Genomic DNA, 14,798 nt, shown 5'->3' on the forward strand with positions numbered 1-14,798 from the left:
GAAGCGGGTTGCAGACAGCCAGGGAAAAGGCGACCGGCTCTCTGGCCGCCCTGCGGTCCCCAGCGCGCTGACAGACCCCGCTGCGGGGAGCCGAGGGGGTCTGGCCCAGGGAGCAGCCCTGTGGGTGCCCAGGGCAGCGGGGGGTCTCTGCTGGGGGCCGCGGCGCTCCCCTCCCGGCGCGGGGCAGGGGGCACCTGCACAAACCCTGAGGCCTCCTGGCCGCAGCGCAGGCGCTCGAGACGGCAGGTGTCCTGCTGCTGCGGGCCGGCCGTGCCCAAGTGCTGCGTCACCTGGAGAGCCAGCCTGGGCGCAGCAGCACAGATCACCCCTTGTTACTTATTTATGAGAGCTAATTGCATGTGCTGGCATTTAACACGCCATATGGAGGAGAGGCTGCTGGAGCCAAGCTACTAGCAGCTTTCAGCCACCTTTTTGTTTGTTTGTTACTGCTGAACATGACTGGAGCAAGGTTCATCAAACTGCTGCTTTTACTGGGAAAAAATACTTCTTGCAAAACAGCCTAGCTAAAAACCCAAATCCTCACCTCTCTCAGTGGACATTTATGCCACAAAAGAAAGTGGTACGTCCTGGCAAGGATACCAGAGTACCTTGATGCAGCAGGACTTCACAAACAGCACAGCTTTGTGGATATAGTTAAAAAATAACTAGATGTTTGGGTATGTACAGCCACATCTGTTAATTTTAACAAGCAGCACTTCCTCTTGGTATTTGCTCATCTGATAGTAATTGATAGGGGAATAGCCTGGAGCGATTTGCCATCAGAGCCCGTGCGTTGCAGACCGGGCAACTTAGGTACCTGCTGCTTTGTCCTGCGAGACCACTGTCCCCAAGAAACCTTTCCTCAGTAATATTTGCTGTTAAATTTGGAGCATCTGCCCCTTTGGGGGAGCTTTTTGTAAGGGTATCAAGGCCTACGTTCAACCAGAAGCTCTTATTGTGGAAACGAAACTAGAACGGTGCACGTCAGTAGAGCTGCATTGCTTCAGCCGTCCAAGAAGCTGATCTCTCTGACATACACACATATAAAAATATATATATAGTCAGTATTTCTTCTTTTCAGATGAGGGATGTCTCCAAAGATAGTGCTGAAATAGACACATAGCAAGGTTGTGGCACTTCTGGTATTTACTGTGTAAGAATGACATTTATGATAATAAAAATGGAAGAAGTGTTGAACAGTAACGATAGCAATAACATTTTGCCAGGGACCAAAAAAAAATTATATAACATAATGAAAACAGGAACGGAGAAATGGCAAGAAGGGGACTGTTACAGCACGGGGAGGAGCGGGAGCAGTGATGTGGAGGTGGACTCGGTGAGCAACATCTCTGCTGGGGTGGAATGAGTAAGCAGCAAGAAAATAGACACGGCTGCCTCCTCGCTGGAACCGACGGCAGCCAGGAGCAACCTCCGAGCGTGTCCTCCCAAGGGCCCGAGGAGGGGCCACAATAACCGCAGCTGCCTGCTTCCCCCCTTGGCATCCTGCTCCATCAAAGTACCAATTCCCATTCATTTTTCCCTAAGACTTAGCAAAATCTCTTTTCTTCAGGAGATTTCCATGGCTAGAGAATCCTCCCCAAACCTGTTTCCTTAGGAGACACCCTTGACTTATCTGCAAAGTGCTCCGAACACCGTAATACAAAGCTGCTCTCATTACAGTGTTAAATTAAAATTTAGTAGAAGATGCACAAAGCAGAATAAACTTTCAATTAAAATATAAACACTGTTACTGAGAAAGAAAACTGGAGGGAGCTCCTAGGCTTCTTTGCATTAAAAATGCCCAAGATTTAATTTCCCTGTGACATCTCCTTGGAATTACACTGCTAATTGATCAAATTTTGTCTGTCTGTTATTTAAACTTTCAATAAAACTTAGATTAATGGAAGGTGTAATCCTCCCGGGCAGAACAAATATTCCCATTGTTCATGTCAGGTATGGAATAGCAATGCCCCTACTAACAGCTTTTGCATTCAACCTGTGAATATGAAGTTAATCATAAGAGTGTAGTGATTCTTTAATTGCTTGAATGAAATTTTCTGTGTGTGTCATTTCTGCCTCCTGCTCTCCCCCGCCCCCCAGTCTCCACTAAATGCTGGTATAGATCTTTAAAACCATCGAGGTATAATTTCCAGGACTGATTTGTTTTGTTCATGATGCAAATACAAACCCAGCTCTCCCTGTCTGTGATCTCTCAGAAGGGTGGGAGCATCCCGCCCCCTGCCCCACACTCCTGGCAGAGGGGGTTTCCTCATGTATTACAAAAGGAAGCAGCACAAGAATGCCAAGTGCCCAGCCTTGTGCACGAAAAGAGTAAGCAGGTTTTTTTACCCCTCACCCTACCTTCCTCCTTCAGTTAGGGGGTCAGAACTGAAATCAGCTGGGTTTTACCCCCGCTTGCACTCTCCCGAATGTGGCGCTGGCTCTCCGGCCCAAATCGGACCGGACTGGGAGCAGCTCCAACCACACCAAACCTCTGGAAAGGCACCAACCCACCTCCTTTGCTGCACCCCGCCCCAGCCATGAGCAATGCAGCAAGCACGGGGTGCTGGGCTGAAACAAAACCACCCAAAAAAAGGGAAAAAGAGAAGTTTTGCTAAGCAAGAGCAGAGTTGTGGGTAATGACAGAGGGTCTGTCCTGTGAGTCCAGCAGTGCCGCCACACACCTCCGGACGCCTGAGCCTCTTCCTTCAAGTCCACTCAGCATGGGGCTGCCCCAAACCACCCCGGGGGGGTATGACAAGGTACGAGGTTTGGTGTCAACCCAATGGCCCCCGTGATTTTGCAACACTGATCTCCTGACTCAGCAACAACTCTGTGACCTTCTGGAGAGGATGTTGTTCACTTCCTCTGGCATCGCAGGGACGGGAGCCTGAGTCGGCAGGCGGGAGCATCCCGCTCTCCCCAGGATGCCCACGGAGCCGCCGCACACCCCTTCAGCTTCTGGCCTGGCCTGGGAGGCCCCGTGGGTTCACATCAGGCTTTGTGGAAATCACTATTTAAGAGACTTTTAGTCACATAACCCTTGGACACTGACACTCACCAAGCATCCGTCCTCCACAGGCATCTGCTGGTGCTGCAGCATTTAACGAGCCCTTCGTTAGCACAGGCAACCTCTGCTCCCAGCTTTTGAGGATTTGATGATTTTCCTACACAATGTGCATGCTAACACTACATATTTTTGGATACTTCTGGGAAAAACCATTTCTGTTTTACAAGCTGAGTTTGAACAGATTATATAAAGACTCTCCAAGATTCAAGACGTTTTCCAAATTGGTTATTTTAGTTTCCCATCTCAGTGAGGACTAAAGTCTCTTGCATTTTTGGAGGAAACGATTGACAAGTCAAGGTGCCATCTGTGGGCTGAAGCCGTGCTTGCTCCATAAAACCTGAATCAATCTTGGATGAAGGACATGCTACATAAGCGGAACAAGAAAAATACTGTTTGCAAATACTAATATTAACATACTACCAAGAATTAGAGCGTGTTTTTACCATTCTTATTCCACTGGGAGAGCAGCGTATCTGTAGGAAACAGAATATTCACAAGAGGAAGGACTCACGCAGTATTTTTTCCTGATTTCTGCTTTTCCAGCGAATTTACTATCTGCCAGACTAAGACCTTTTGTACCCCACCGAATAAAGAACAAAGAGGGACACTGACAAGAGGGAGGAAGAAGTTAGCAGCAACATCTAGTTTGTATTCCTTCAGCGGTACTGTTTGTTGTGCAGTGCTAAATTAACTCCCATTAATTCATTGTGAAAACAAGCCTTAGAGAACAGCAAGGAACTTACAGTTTCTTCTGCTGAATTAATGTTGCGTGGTAGCACTTTTTTTTAAGAATAATTAATGATAACTCAACAGTGGAAAAAAATGTCTTTTGCTACATCTGAAGTGCATCAGCGGTAGATGGCTGCTGTTGTACCTGCTGTGATTCCTGTGTAAAATACAGCCAAATATTTTCATAGTCATGATTCACCGTTTCATCCTCTCAGGCCTGTGCTGGGTCTATTGCAAATCATTTTCAGGGGAGAAAAAGGAAAAATCTGGTGTATTTGAAACGGGAATAAAAGGGTCAAGTTCAGGCACTCTGCTCACACGGCGTTACCGGGAGCGGGGAGGTGGGAGGAGGTGGCCGACGGCGGCACGGGCAGCTGGGCAGGGAGCGGCTGTCGGTGCCAAGACATGCTTTTCACTAGAATGGCTGGTTCTACTGTTTCTAAATATAGTTTTTCTGATACCACTTAAAACTTAATCATATCCTCAGTGATTCATGCAGGAAGACACTTAGATGGCTGCTGAGCTGAAAATAACAGGGACACAGAGTTGAAGAAAGTTGCTCCGTTCTCTCATTCCAGCGTTTTCTCAGCCTGTTACCCTGCGATGCAAGAACGCGCCGGGCCGGCGGCACATGCGGGACCTGCCGCTGCTGCCCGGCCCAGGTGGTGGGTGTGGGCTGCTCGCAGAAGCCAGCTGCCATCAGCATCGCGTGAGGGACAGGCAATGGGAACAGGGCAGCTGGTCTGCAGGTCAGGCGTCACACCGGGCCCCTGGGTGCCCCGACACGACAAGGGCAGGAGCCCTCGCTCCCAGCCCCGCTGCCCGCGCAGCCCCCCCAAACCTCCGGCTCTGCCTGAGCCAAAACGCCGGGCACCGCACTTCTGCAAGGGGCCAAGACACGGCGCCGTGCTGGGGGCTTTGCGAAGATCTGCATAAATGATTTATCCAGGTGAGAGGCACACGGTGTCCTCATTAAAGTATCAGTGTGGCTGGAAATGAAAAAGATTCATATCTACTGCAGGAAGCTTTCAGGGATCAATATGCTCCAACATATGCTTTAATACTTCCTAGGTTCTCGCATGTGTCTCATGAGATTTCTTTATTTATCCTTTTTTCCCCAAGGTTATCAACCCAACTGTTTTCATATGTGCTCTGAAGCAGCAACCTGCTTTTCATAATAAATCTCTTCTATAAAAGAGGAAAAGCATGAAGCCGTGCTTCTTATTCAAATAGTCCACGATAAGATGATGTTGCCACAGAGCCTTAGCTGCTCCTGCTGCACGCTACTGTATTTAAGTGCTAAGCACACAGTCGGGCAGATTCTTTTTCCAGGAAGGGGCTAACCACAACTTCTGCTTGCCAGTGCTTTTGTTACATTTTCTCCCCCCCCGGCCCTCCTCCTCTCTCCGGAGGATGCTGTGTTTTGATGTCTTGGCAATAAAGATCATACAGAAACTAAGAGGCGAGTGGGCTGCACATACTGGGAGTGGAAGAAGCTGTCTGCTCCTCAGTGCTGGCAATGGAAGAGCGCGGCCCACGGAACACGTCTCGGTAGGAAAGAAAAACAAAGGAAAAGGGCACGAGTGTGTGGTGGAGCGTGCAGATGAAGACGAGCGCTGGCTGCGCTGGCTGGCCCAGCACCACAGACCGACTCACAGCCCGCTCTGCAATTTGGCTTCTGAGCCAAGAATGCTAGGAACTAACTGACTTCTCATCAAATCAATTAATTAACAGAGAGAGCCCGAAGGTCCACTTGAAGTCAGTACCTGGCAGGGTGCAGTGAACCACCTCCGACAGCTCCAAAACCCAGCTCAGCTGTAAAGCAGTGGGTGTGCTCAGAGCTGCGCTAGCAGAGGAGGGCTGCAGCATCCCCCCGGCCCCCTCCAGGGCTGCAGTTTCCCCCCCAACCCCCCCGGGCTACAGTGCCCCCTCCAACCCCCCGTGGGGCTTTTGCCTGCACCCCCTCTTCGCTGTCCCAGGGCCAGAGCAGCCACCGCTCTGGCTCGGGGTCACTGAGTTCACAAAACCGCTAATTGCGGCTGCCTCGTTCTCTCTGGCCCGTGGCCCTACCATCAGCCATTTTCTGAAGCAAATGGAGGTGGTGCAAAAATAATTTGTTAACACCTCCCACATTTCTGTGGTGCCACCGGCTACTTGCTGGAGCCCATCATTGTTGGGTGGGAAGGGAAGACGGAACGTTTCTCACACCCTGGTTTTCTGAGCTGCCTGAGAGCGTGCTGCTCTTTTCTCCAGGCTCTCTCCCCCTCTCGCAATAGAAGTGTCGCGTAGAGAAGGAGCACGGCTGGGTTCAAAGCTGTGATGAAAGACCATTATGCAGGAAATCACTGTACTCCAAATATCATATCCCAGGGGCTAAAATAATAGGACAGAAACAACAACTGCATGAAATCCAAGACCAACAGCAGAAGAGAAAGCCTTTGTCACTGCAGTCCCCTGCCCAAGGGAGCCCAGGCCATCCCCACACCGCACTGGGAACGCTGCTGATCTGGATTCACGCTGCCACTTCACTGCCTTCAGTCGCTCCTACAGGCCTGCCCTTCTCCGAGTGTGTATCGTACAGGACATACAAGCTTCCTATGGCATGAAAAGGGATGAAAGCCAAAGTGCAGAACAAGTGCCACCACTCGGGGCCCATTTCCCATAGAGGGGGTGGGGAGCAGGAGGCACCGCCGCTGCTGCCTCAACACCCGCGCTCGCCCCGGACACCACCGGCGCTTGGCAAGACTCGAATTCACATCTCCCAGCTGCTCAACAACAGACTCTGTAACTGTAACTTGTAACCCACAATTCCCACTGACACCTTCCGTGGATAAACAGTTCCATGTCCTCCGACCTAAACGCCTTCGCTGCAGTGGGGAAGGAAGAGCCGAGCAGAACGAGACAACCCGGGAACCGTCCCTCCTCCTGCCACCGACGCGCGGGACGGTGCCGCAGGCGTGCCAGCCCAGGGCCGGTGTTCGGAAGGAACACGCTGTCTGTCCTCTGGTATAACCAATAATGAGCACCGGCTAAAACCCCAGACGAGCAATCATCCTTGTGGCAATGCTGCTGGATCTCAGAGCCAGTGTAAAACTCACGCTCTTCAGATCTGTCCCTGGTTTCTACTGTTTGGTAGCAGAACATGGTGCTGCTAGTCTGCGCTTTCTCACCAAAGCTCGGCTGAAACCTCCTCCTCCAGCTCCAGCCGTACCAGACAGTGCTGACCCCGGGGCGTGTTGTGGCACAGAGGGGGACCGTTGGTACCAAGCAAGCTCAACACTCTTCAGAGTCCTCCTGGCCGTGGGGGACACGTCCAGCGAGTGGCAGCTTTGGGACAAGCTGCATCAGAGCGGCTCTCACAGCAGACGGGCTGGAGCCGAGCCGGAGCTGAGCCCTGCGCCAAGCAGTCACCACCAATCCCTCCTTTCAGCCTTAACAAGGGGCCATCCTGACCTTTGACCCCTCTCATTTGCATAGCAAGTGATAACTGAATCCCATGACACAATGATTTTCCCAGCTCAGGGGCCCTGGGAACAGGGACTTTTTCCTGGCCTTACTGCCTGAGAGACCATTCAAAAATAATTAAAAGATGGAACCTTTTATATGGCTTATGACGCTCTGATCAAGGTTTTTTAATTAACCTATCTTGCTTTAAGCTACTGCGAGTTCATTTCACCCTCGTCGACAATATCATAATGGAATTGACTGTAACACCACAGTGGCTGTGGCGGCCCCGGCTGCGCAGCCGCATTAACCCCACGGGTGCCCCGTGGCGGGGCCGTGGCAGGGGGGAGGCGGGCGGGGAGCGTGCCGCAGGCACCACATCCATCACCGTTCCCGCAGCCCAGGCCGGGGCATTCCTCAGCGAGCTAAGTAGGAAGCAGCGACGGGTGTAGGGCCAGGACATGTCTCAGCATGCTGCTGCCATCAGGAAGTTCAGTGTCAGGCTGAAATTAGTCAACCCAGTCCCTACAGTCAGGGACACGGGTCCTTCGAAAGGGTAATTTGCTCCATCAATCTGTGCAGAGACATCTAAGCACTCACGTGATATTAAGCCGGTGGGGAGGGAGATATAAATGTCACCCAAGTCTAACTCTGCCGCCTCAGCACTGCACAGAAGCTGCTCTAAAATCAGGGCAGGGCAGGAGTTCGCAGCAGCAGGAACTGAGGAAGATGGAAGACGACCACAACCTGTGATGGTCCTGCCCAGACCCAGCTGGAGGCACGTCAGAAAGGCCCAGGAGGAGGAAAGGATTTAAAGCTCTCCTGTCTTCCAGCATCCTGCTGCCCCTACCAAAGCTTCCATCAGAACCAACTTCTGTTCAAACTGCTACTGTCGGGGTAACCCCCCCACTCTGCCACCCCCAGCCCGCTCGTATCTGACCGGGGGGACCACAAGGTCTGGCTGGCTCCACCAGTAACCGTCCCCAGCATCATGGCTTTACCTGTGACTATTCAGTACTAACCGGTAGAAGCAGTAACGCTATGTCTCTCGGTGTTTCCGCTCAAGGTCAAAATATCTAGTGAACTTGATATTGAACAGGAGCCTAAAACAAATTTCGGCAAGTTAAGAGATTTACAGTATGCTGCGCCAACAGCTTTCTGAGAGGCTTTTAAAATAGGCTGTCCTAATAAAGCCTACAAAGAGAGCAATCACATGTTTGGGAAATGCTGAATCATTACTGTTTTCATCTAAACGGCAAGAAAGTGCAGCCTATTTAGTCTGGATAAATCCATTCTTAGCTATTTCTTAAAACAAGTGGTTTTAACCCAAATTTAAAGTTCTGTTCAATAGCACTGGTTTAAGGGCAGGCTAATTAAGCCCAGGCTCTTGGAATGAACATTTCTCCACCTCTGGTGTTTAAGAGGACCGGAGGCAGCAGCCAGGCTCATTTTACAGCTGTCACAGAGTCTTGGTGTGACCTTGGGCGATGCTCAGGACCTCATCCAAGGGTCGCTGAGGAAACCGAAAGTCTGCTATGACTGATGGCTTTGTGCTAAACCTGCCCTTCCTCCTGTCCTCAAAAAGAACCAGGACACCCTTCTTCCATTCTCCTCTCATTTGTCTGGGCTATTAAAAAATAAAAATCCCACAAGTCAGAGACAGCGAAATCCTCAAGCAGGCAGCAGCCGGCAGCATCTGGTGTGAATTTAGAGTTCCACAGATTTGAGAGATTCTCTAGAACCTAAAGATCTCTAGTACTAAATTGGCACCTCTGCTTTCTAGTGCAGGTGCTTTATTACTTTCAACTAAGTTGGGATCCCTCTCCAGATTTAGTGTTTGAGCATCTGTCCATACATTTAACATCACTGACAATGGTGCTTACAGGAGCGGACAGAGATGCCCGTATTTTAGACATTTTATGGTACTGTACATAGGGACACTGTCTCTTTAAACAAAAAGTAACCAATTGGTGCTGTACAACTCCAAATTCCTGCAAATTACTATTTCTTTCTGAAGATCTTGTAGTAGATTAGACATTTGCTCATGCAAGTCAACCAGAGCACCATCTAGAGAAAATTAACCCAATAATCCAAACATGATACACAGAACCTTGGGCTAAGATCTAATTTGTTTTGTGCTAAACAGGAACTAATTTGCTGTCATTCCAGATAAGGCTCAGGAATCATGGAAATTTGGCTTCATGCTTTCTTTTTAATTAAGAAAGAAGGTTACATCATGTACTTCTTCCTGTCATTTAGACCAAAATGATGACTGACAGACCTGCGGGTGAGAAAACCAGATTCTCGTCTGAGGAAATTGGGATAAGCAGAATTAAGTAAGGAAACACCAAAAGCAAGAAAAGGCTCAGGGGGAAAGGCAGCGCAGCTTCACCACAGCCGGCTGCAGCGCCCGGGTAGAGCGGCACGGTGCAGCGGGGACGTGGGGAGCTTCACCGAGAGGCTACAAAGATTTGCTTTTTCAGAGCATCCTCTTACTCTCTACCTTCAAATAATACCAAACCCCACTGCTTGCAGACGAGCAAACTGTCAGTGAATTAAAATTAAAAAAAGCCAGGTTTGCTCATATTGGGGCAAGCAATGTATTTTGGTTCAGTCTGAATTATAATTTTATGGTTGGGGGGGTAAAACACAACTAAAGGGTTTTCCCCAATGACGAATCATTTCAGGCAAGATTTGAAAAAAACATCGTTTTGAAGAAAAAATTCATCTGAGAACAGCAAGCTGAAGCTATTTTCTCAATAAAGAACTTAAATGTTTCAACCAAAAAAGGTCACTCACTCCTAGACCTAATGCCATAAAAAAGGTTTTCTGAATCGGTTTCCAAAGCTGCCAAGAAATTCTGCATTTTCATGATGTTGTTGTTTCTTTTTAAAGAAAAAACCCAACAATTAGCGAGAAAGCCAAGATCACTTCTGCCAAAGCCGCCAGCGGCCAAGAGCACGTGTTGCAGGAGGGGATGAAGGGTCGGTATCTGCCCAAGGGGAGCAGCAGCGGCACCCACCGCAGCGAGGGGCTGAGCAGGCGGGAGGCGAAGCCGCTCGGGGATGCGGCAGGAGCTGGCGAGGGCTGAGCACCAACGGCCCCAGCGCCCCCTCGCCACAGCCCCGTGCAGAGGAGATGCTGCACTCGCCCGCTGTGGGCCCTGCTCCTGCTGTCCCCAGACGTTCCCACGGGCAAATGGCCCCGTCTGCTTTCTCCTTCCCCTGGTTGGGTTTGCCAGAAGAATCCCAGAAGTGACCGGGACTCCTACCACACTCCATCTTCACAACAACTGAGCCACCTTTTAGCACCAGCAATCCTAAAAAAACCAAAACGCTGGCAATCAGAAAGCATCTCGCCTTTTTACTGAGGAGAGGGGAAAAAAAAGAGAACAGACTTGAGAAAAGCAAAGGATACAGGGGAAGGAAAAATTAAGTCACTTATATCAGATACTTTCCTTAAAGACTTGAATACCTGTAGAAAATGTGAGAATGAAATAAGAAAAAGATTTATTGAGTCTCAAAGCCTCCAGTTAAAATTAAATGCGGTGAGAAAAGTGGCTTTCCACATTTAATTGTCTTTTTCACAGTAACTATGTGTCAGTCTCTTCTAAAAGCCTATTAATTCTGTAATTTAGTGCTAGCAAGAGCTGGGAGACAGACAGAACCACCACTGGGTTTTTTTCTTAATTCATTGACTAACTGTCATCAGGCATCAATGTTAGGGGTGCTTTCTCCTTGAAGGCTCCAAATACTAAAAATTAAAAACTTTTTATAGTCTATTTAATAAAAAAAGTGCTGGCACATCAGTTAATAGAATGGATTCTATGACATTGTATGTTAGGATTTTAATTATGGCTAAAAATAACCTGACATGTCAGAAGAGCTATAGAGAAAACATTTTTCCAAGCACAAGGAGGGATTAGCTCATTCGACTTCTACAGCTAGATGCAATTTATTTGTTTAGGCATAATTTTAGAGTTTATTCTGAAACTAGCTAGAGCTGGTAATAGGGTTATTAATGCAGAGACGGGCTGGTAGGTGTATTTTTTGACATTTGAGGTTGTATAACAAGTGCCAAAAAAACCCCATTACCTCAGAGTCAGCAGCAAAACAACATTCATACTCGAGTCTTTACAAATCAATAAGAAAGATGCTCAAATAAATAAGCAAATCAAAACCATCCGTCTACACGGAGCGCTCCCGCTCGCCTGCTGCGGTTCTGCGGTTGCAGCGGGGGAGCGGACCAGCAGCGCGGCCCCTCCCGCCCCCCGAACACCACGCATACACCCTGCAAGCGCCAACACAGAGCAGGGCCTGTCAGCCAGCACGGCTGGCAGCCCCCCGCTGGTACCCCAACCTACTTCCCAACCATCAGTTATTTGCAAATAAATTAACTGGGTGACCCTGGGTCACTTCTGTGCCTGAACCAGCATTAGAGCCGAGGGGTCAAGTTCAACAAGGGCTAGCCCTGGAAAGAAGCTGTTCTGCGTGCTTATGTAGGAATGCAAAGGTTTTTCCCCAATCTAACTCATCCATTACAGCTCCTCTTCTGTTATTTCAAGTAGATCAGGATGCAATTTCCCCACATTCCTCCTGCAATTTAGGCGGAAGCCTATAGGAACATTTTTCATTATTTTGCCAGCTGTTTCAGCTTTTCAGGCCTGCTGGAAACTAACGGTAGGTTTTTTAACTGGCAAAATCTGAGATTTAGACAAATAATTTGCTTATTTTAATGTATTTCATACTGTGCCTCATCATGTTTCTCAAGCAAAAAATTCCACATAACTGAATTGCAAAATTGCAATTCTCCCTGGTCGAGTTGCTCCCCGAGAGATGCTGAAATCGCCAGGGAACCGCCGCGGTGACCCTGCGCCGCACCACGGGAGGGGACGGCGTCGGCTGTGGACCCGCTGCCCAGAGCGGGGCAAGGGCCATCGCTGGGCACCAGCCGTTGCCTTCCCCACGGAACTGGTGGCACAACACACCTCGGCTGGCACAATCACTCGCCCTCTAGTGCCGCGTATGCAAACGGAAAAGCCTTAAAAGCTGCCTGGTAATTTATTCCCTGGTGGTTCTACCGGAAGAGAAGAAACAAAAAAGAAAAGAAGAGAGAAAAGCCCTTAAATTCAAGGTTTCAGAGTTCAAGAGTGATTTTTCTGCATATACTTTGTTCTCCACTTTAAAACCAGCAGGTTACCTTTCTCCTGGAGAAAATAAATAACTGAATTTTAAACTAGACTCAATGACCAACCTGACATTGTGAAGGACATACCAATAGTTGTCATCTCTCCAGATGAGTTGTTAAGTATTTATAGAAACATTTTCTCCCTGGCACAGCTTAAACTAAGTACTGTATCTAATTTCCTCTGGAGAAATGTGCTGGAGAAATCAGTAAGATAAGTCTGTCATCATAAATAGTAATAAATAACTACTCTGGCATAGTTGCTTATTTAGCAAAGTTATTTGAATATTAATGGTTTTTACAGGTTCGCCTACATGGTAAAAATCCACGACGGTAATATCTCAGAACTATTTACAGATTCCACAGTCTTGATCACAAGGCAGAATTTGGAGGACGTTACTAAAGACGACTATATATGAAATAACCAAAACCTTCCCTTTAACATCAGAGGCTTCAAAGGGAACTGCTCATTGAGAGCACCGAAGCCCAAATCACCTCGGAGCAGACAATTAACTGGCAGCGAACACAGCGGGTCTGACTGCGCAGGACAGCAGTGCCAGACACGCCACGGGCCGGCAGGGCTGAGCCCCAGCAGAGCCGCTGCACCAGGGCAGCAGCTCTCGGGCTGAGACCGCGGGAGCTGCAGAACCACCGCGGCTCTGCTCAGCTGCGCCACTCCTGATTATTGCATCTGCTGTAAAAAGACATTTTTTAAAAAAACTGAACTGCCTGCATTCTCCTCTGACTTTCTGACTTGACTTTTCAGCCACTGGTTCTCATTGTAAAAACACCTTACACAGCACCCGGCATTGCCACCCTGTGGTGGTGCAATCCTTACCCCCCCCCCCGCCCCTCTTTGTTGGGCTGCTTGGTGCTAGGTGCGATTCCACCCACATCCCCCGAGCTATACACCAGTCTGTGGAGATAAGGACTGACAATGTTAACGAGCCTGGCTCCTGCCCCTCCCAATTGCTCGGAAATGGTTAAAATGGCCCATCAACTCCTAAGGGCCTGGCACACCTGTGCCTGGGATGTGGTCAAATGGGAACAATAACAGAGTCGCACATTAATCAAATTCTTTTGTAACTGCTGGAAGGCACCAGAAGGCATTTGACAAAAGTCAATTATCTTGGACCCTATAAATGGCGACCACCAGGGAGACCCTTTGAGCTCTCCTGGATCGCAGTGGGCCTGTGACCAGCATCTCCCCTGAGCTGGGACGCCTCTCAGGTACCAAACCCTTAAGGTGTCGTCTGCTCCAGACGGAAGGCCAGGGCGAAGTCCCCCGCTTGAGTCTCAATTATCGCCCGTTGAGGAATGCCAAGGCATTGTGAGTATTTGCTCTAAACTCGAGAGGGAAATTTTCTTTGAGCTAGCTTCTCTTTACTCTGTGTGTGTGTGTGTGTGTGGGTACGTACCCTTGTTTCTGTGTGTGTATGTCTGTTCTGTGTTCATTCTACTGAATCCAAACACCTTTGTTTCTGTATGTTTGTCCATTTTGTTATGTGCATGCATGTGTATATATGTATATATAGGTACCGTTAAGTAAGTTAGTGTGAATCTTGTCATTTTAGAATCTGAATAAGTCGCTTTTCTTTCTTTTAGTATCTCTGAATTATTTTATAATAATAAATTGCTGTTAGTTATTAATAAACCTAGATTTCTTACTAAATATTACCGTGTCAATACTTTCATCCGTGACACACCCCATGGAGTATCTCTCCTGCCCGGTCCTGCCAGGGAGGGCTCAGCCGAGTCGGGCTCAGCACAGGCTGCTAACCCGGACAGGGCTGTTTCACAGCCTCACCCAGATCCTGCCCAAAGACCTTCTTTGCAAAGCCACGTCTACATAGCACTGCGGCACGCAGCAGCTCAGTGCAGCCACCCGGCCCGTGGATGCGAGAGACGCGGCAGAAGAGAAGCTGAGCCCAGCACCTACCAGGGGCTTTGCTCCAACCCCTACAGCTCTTGCTTTAAATACCCAAAACTGTTTGATTTCCTCCTAGAAAACCCTCCTGACCAGCCAGCCCTGCACATCAAGCCTCACCCAAAGCGCTGCTGATACCTGCAGCAGCAAGGGGAGAACTTCCCCCAGCTGGGACCCACAGCCTGACCCGAGGAGATGCTTGGGGGTGCGTGGTGAGAGATGTGCTGGAGAGGTGAAAGACTAGCTAAAAGGACATGAGATTAAAGGACTTCAGGAGAGTGTTTAATAGCTTCAGAATATCTATGGTGAGTGCTGTGATGCCCCCTGCCCACCCCCATTCCCTCCAGCCCCTCTCGGTCTCTTGCTGTGCTGCCTCCCTGCCCTTTCTCACCGGTCCCCAGCTGTTCCCGCAGCCCTTTTTAAATTCAGCGGTGATGCAAAATT

Source organism: Strix uralensis, chromosome 20 (genome assembly GCF_047716275.1).
Source record: "Strix uralensis isolate ZFMK-TIS-50842 chromosome 20, bStrUra1, whole genome shotgun sequence".
Lineage (NCBI taxonomy): Eukaryota > Metazoa > Chordata > Aves > Strigiformes > Strigidae > Strix > Strix uralensis.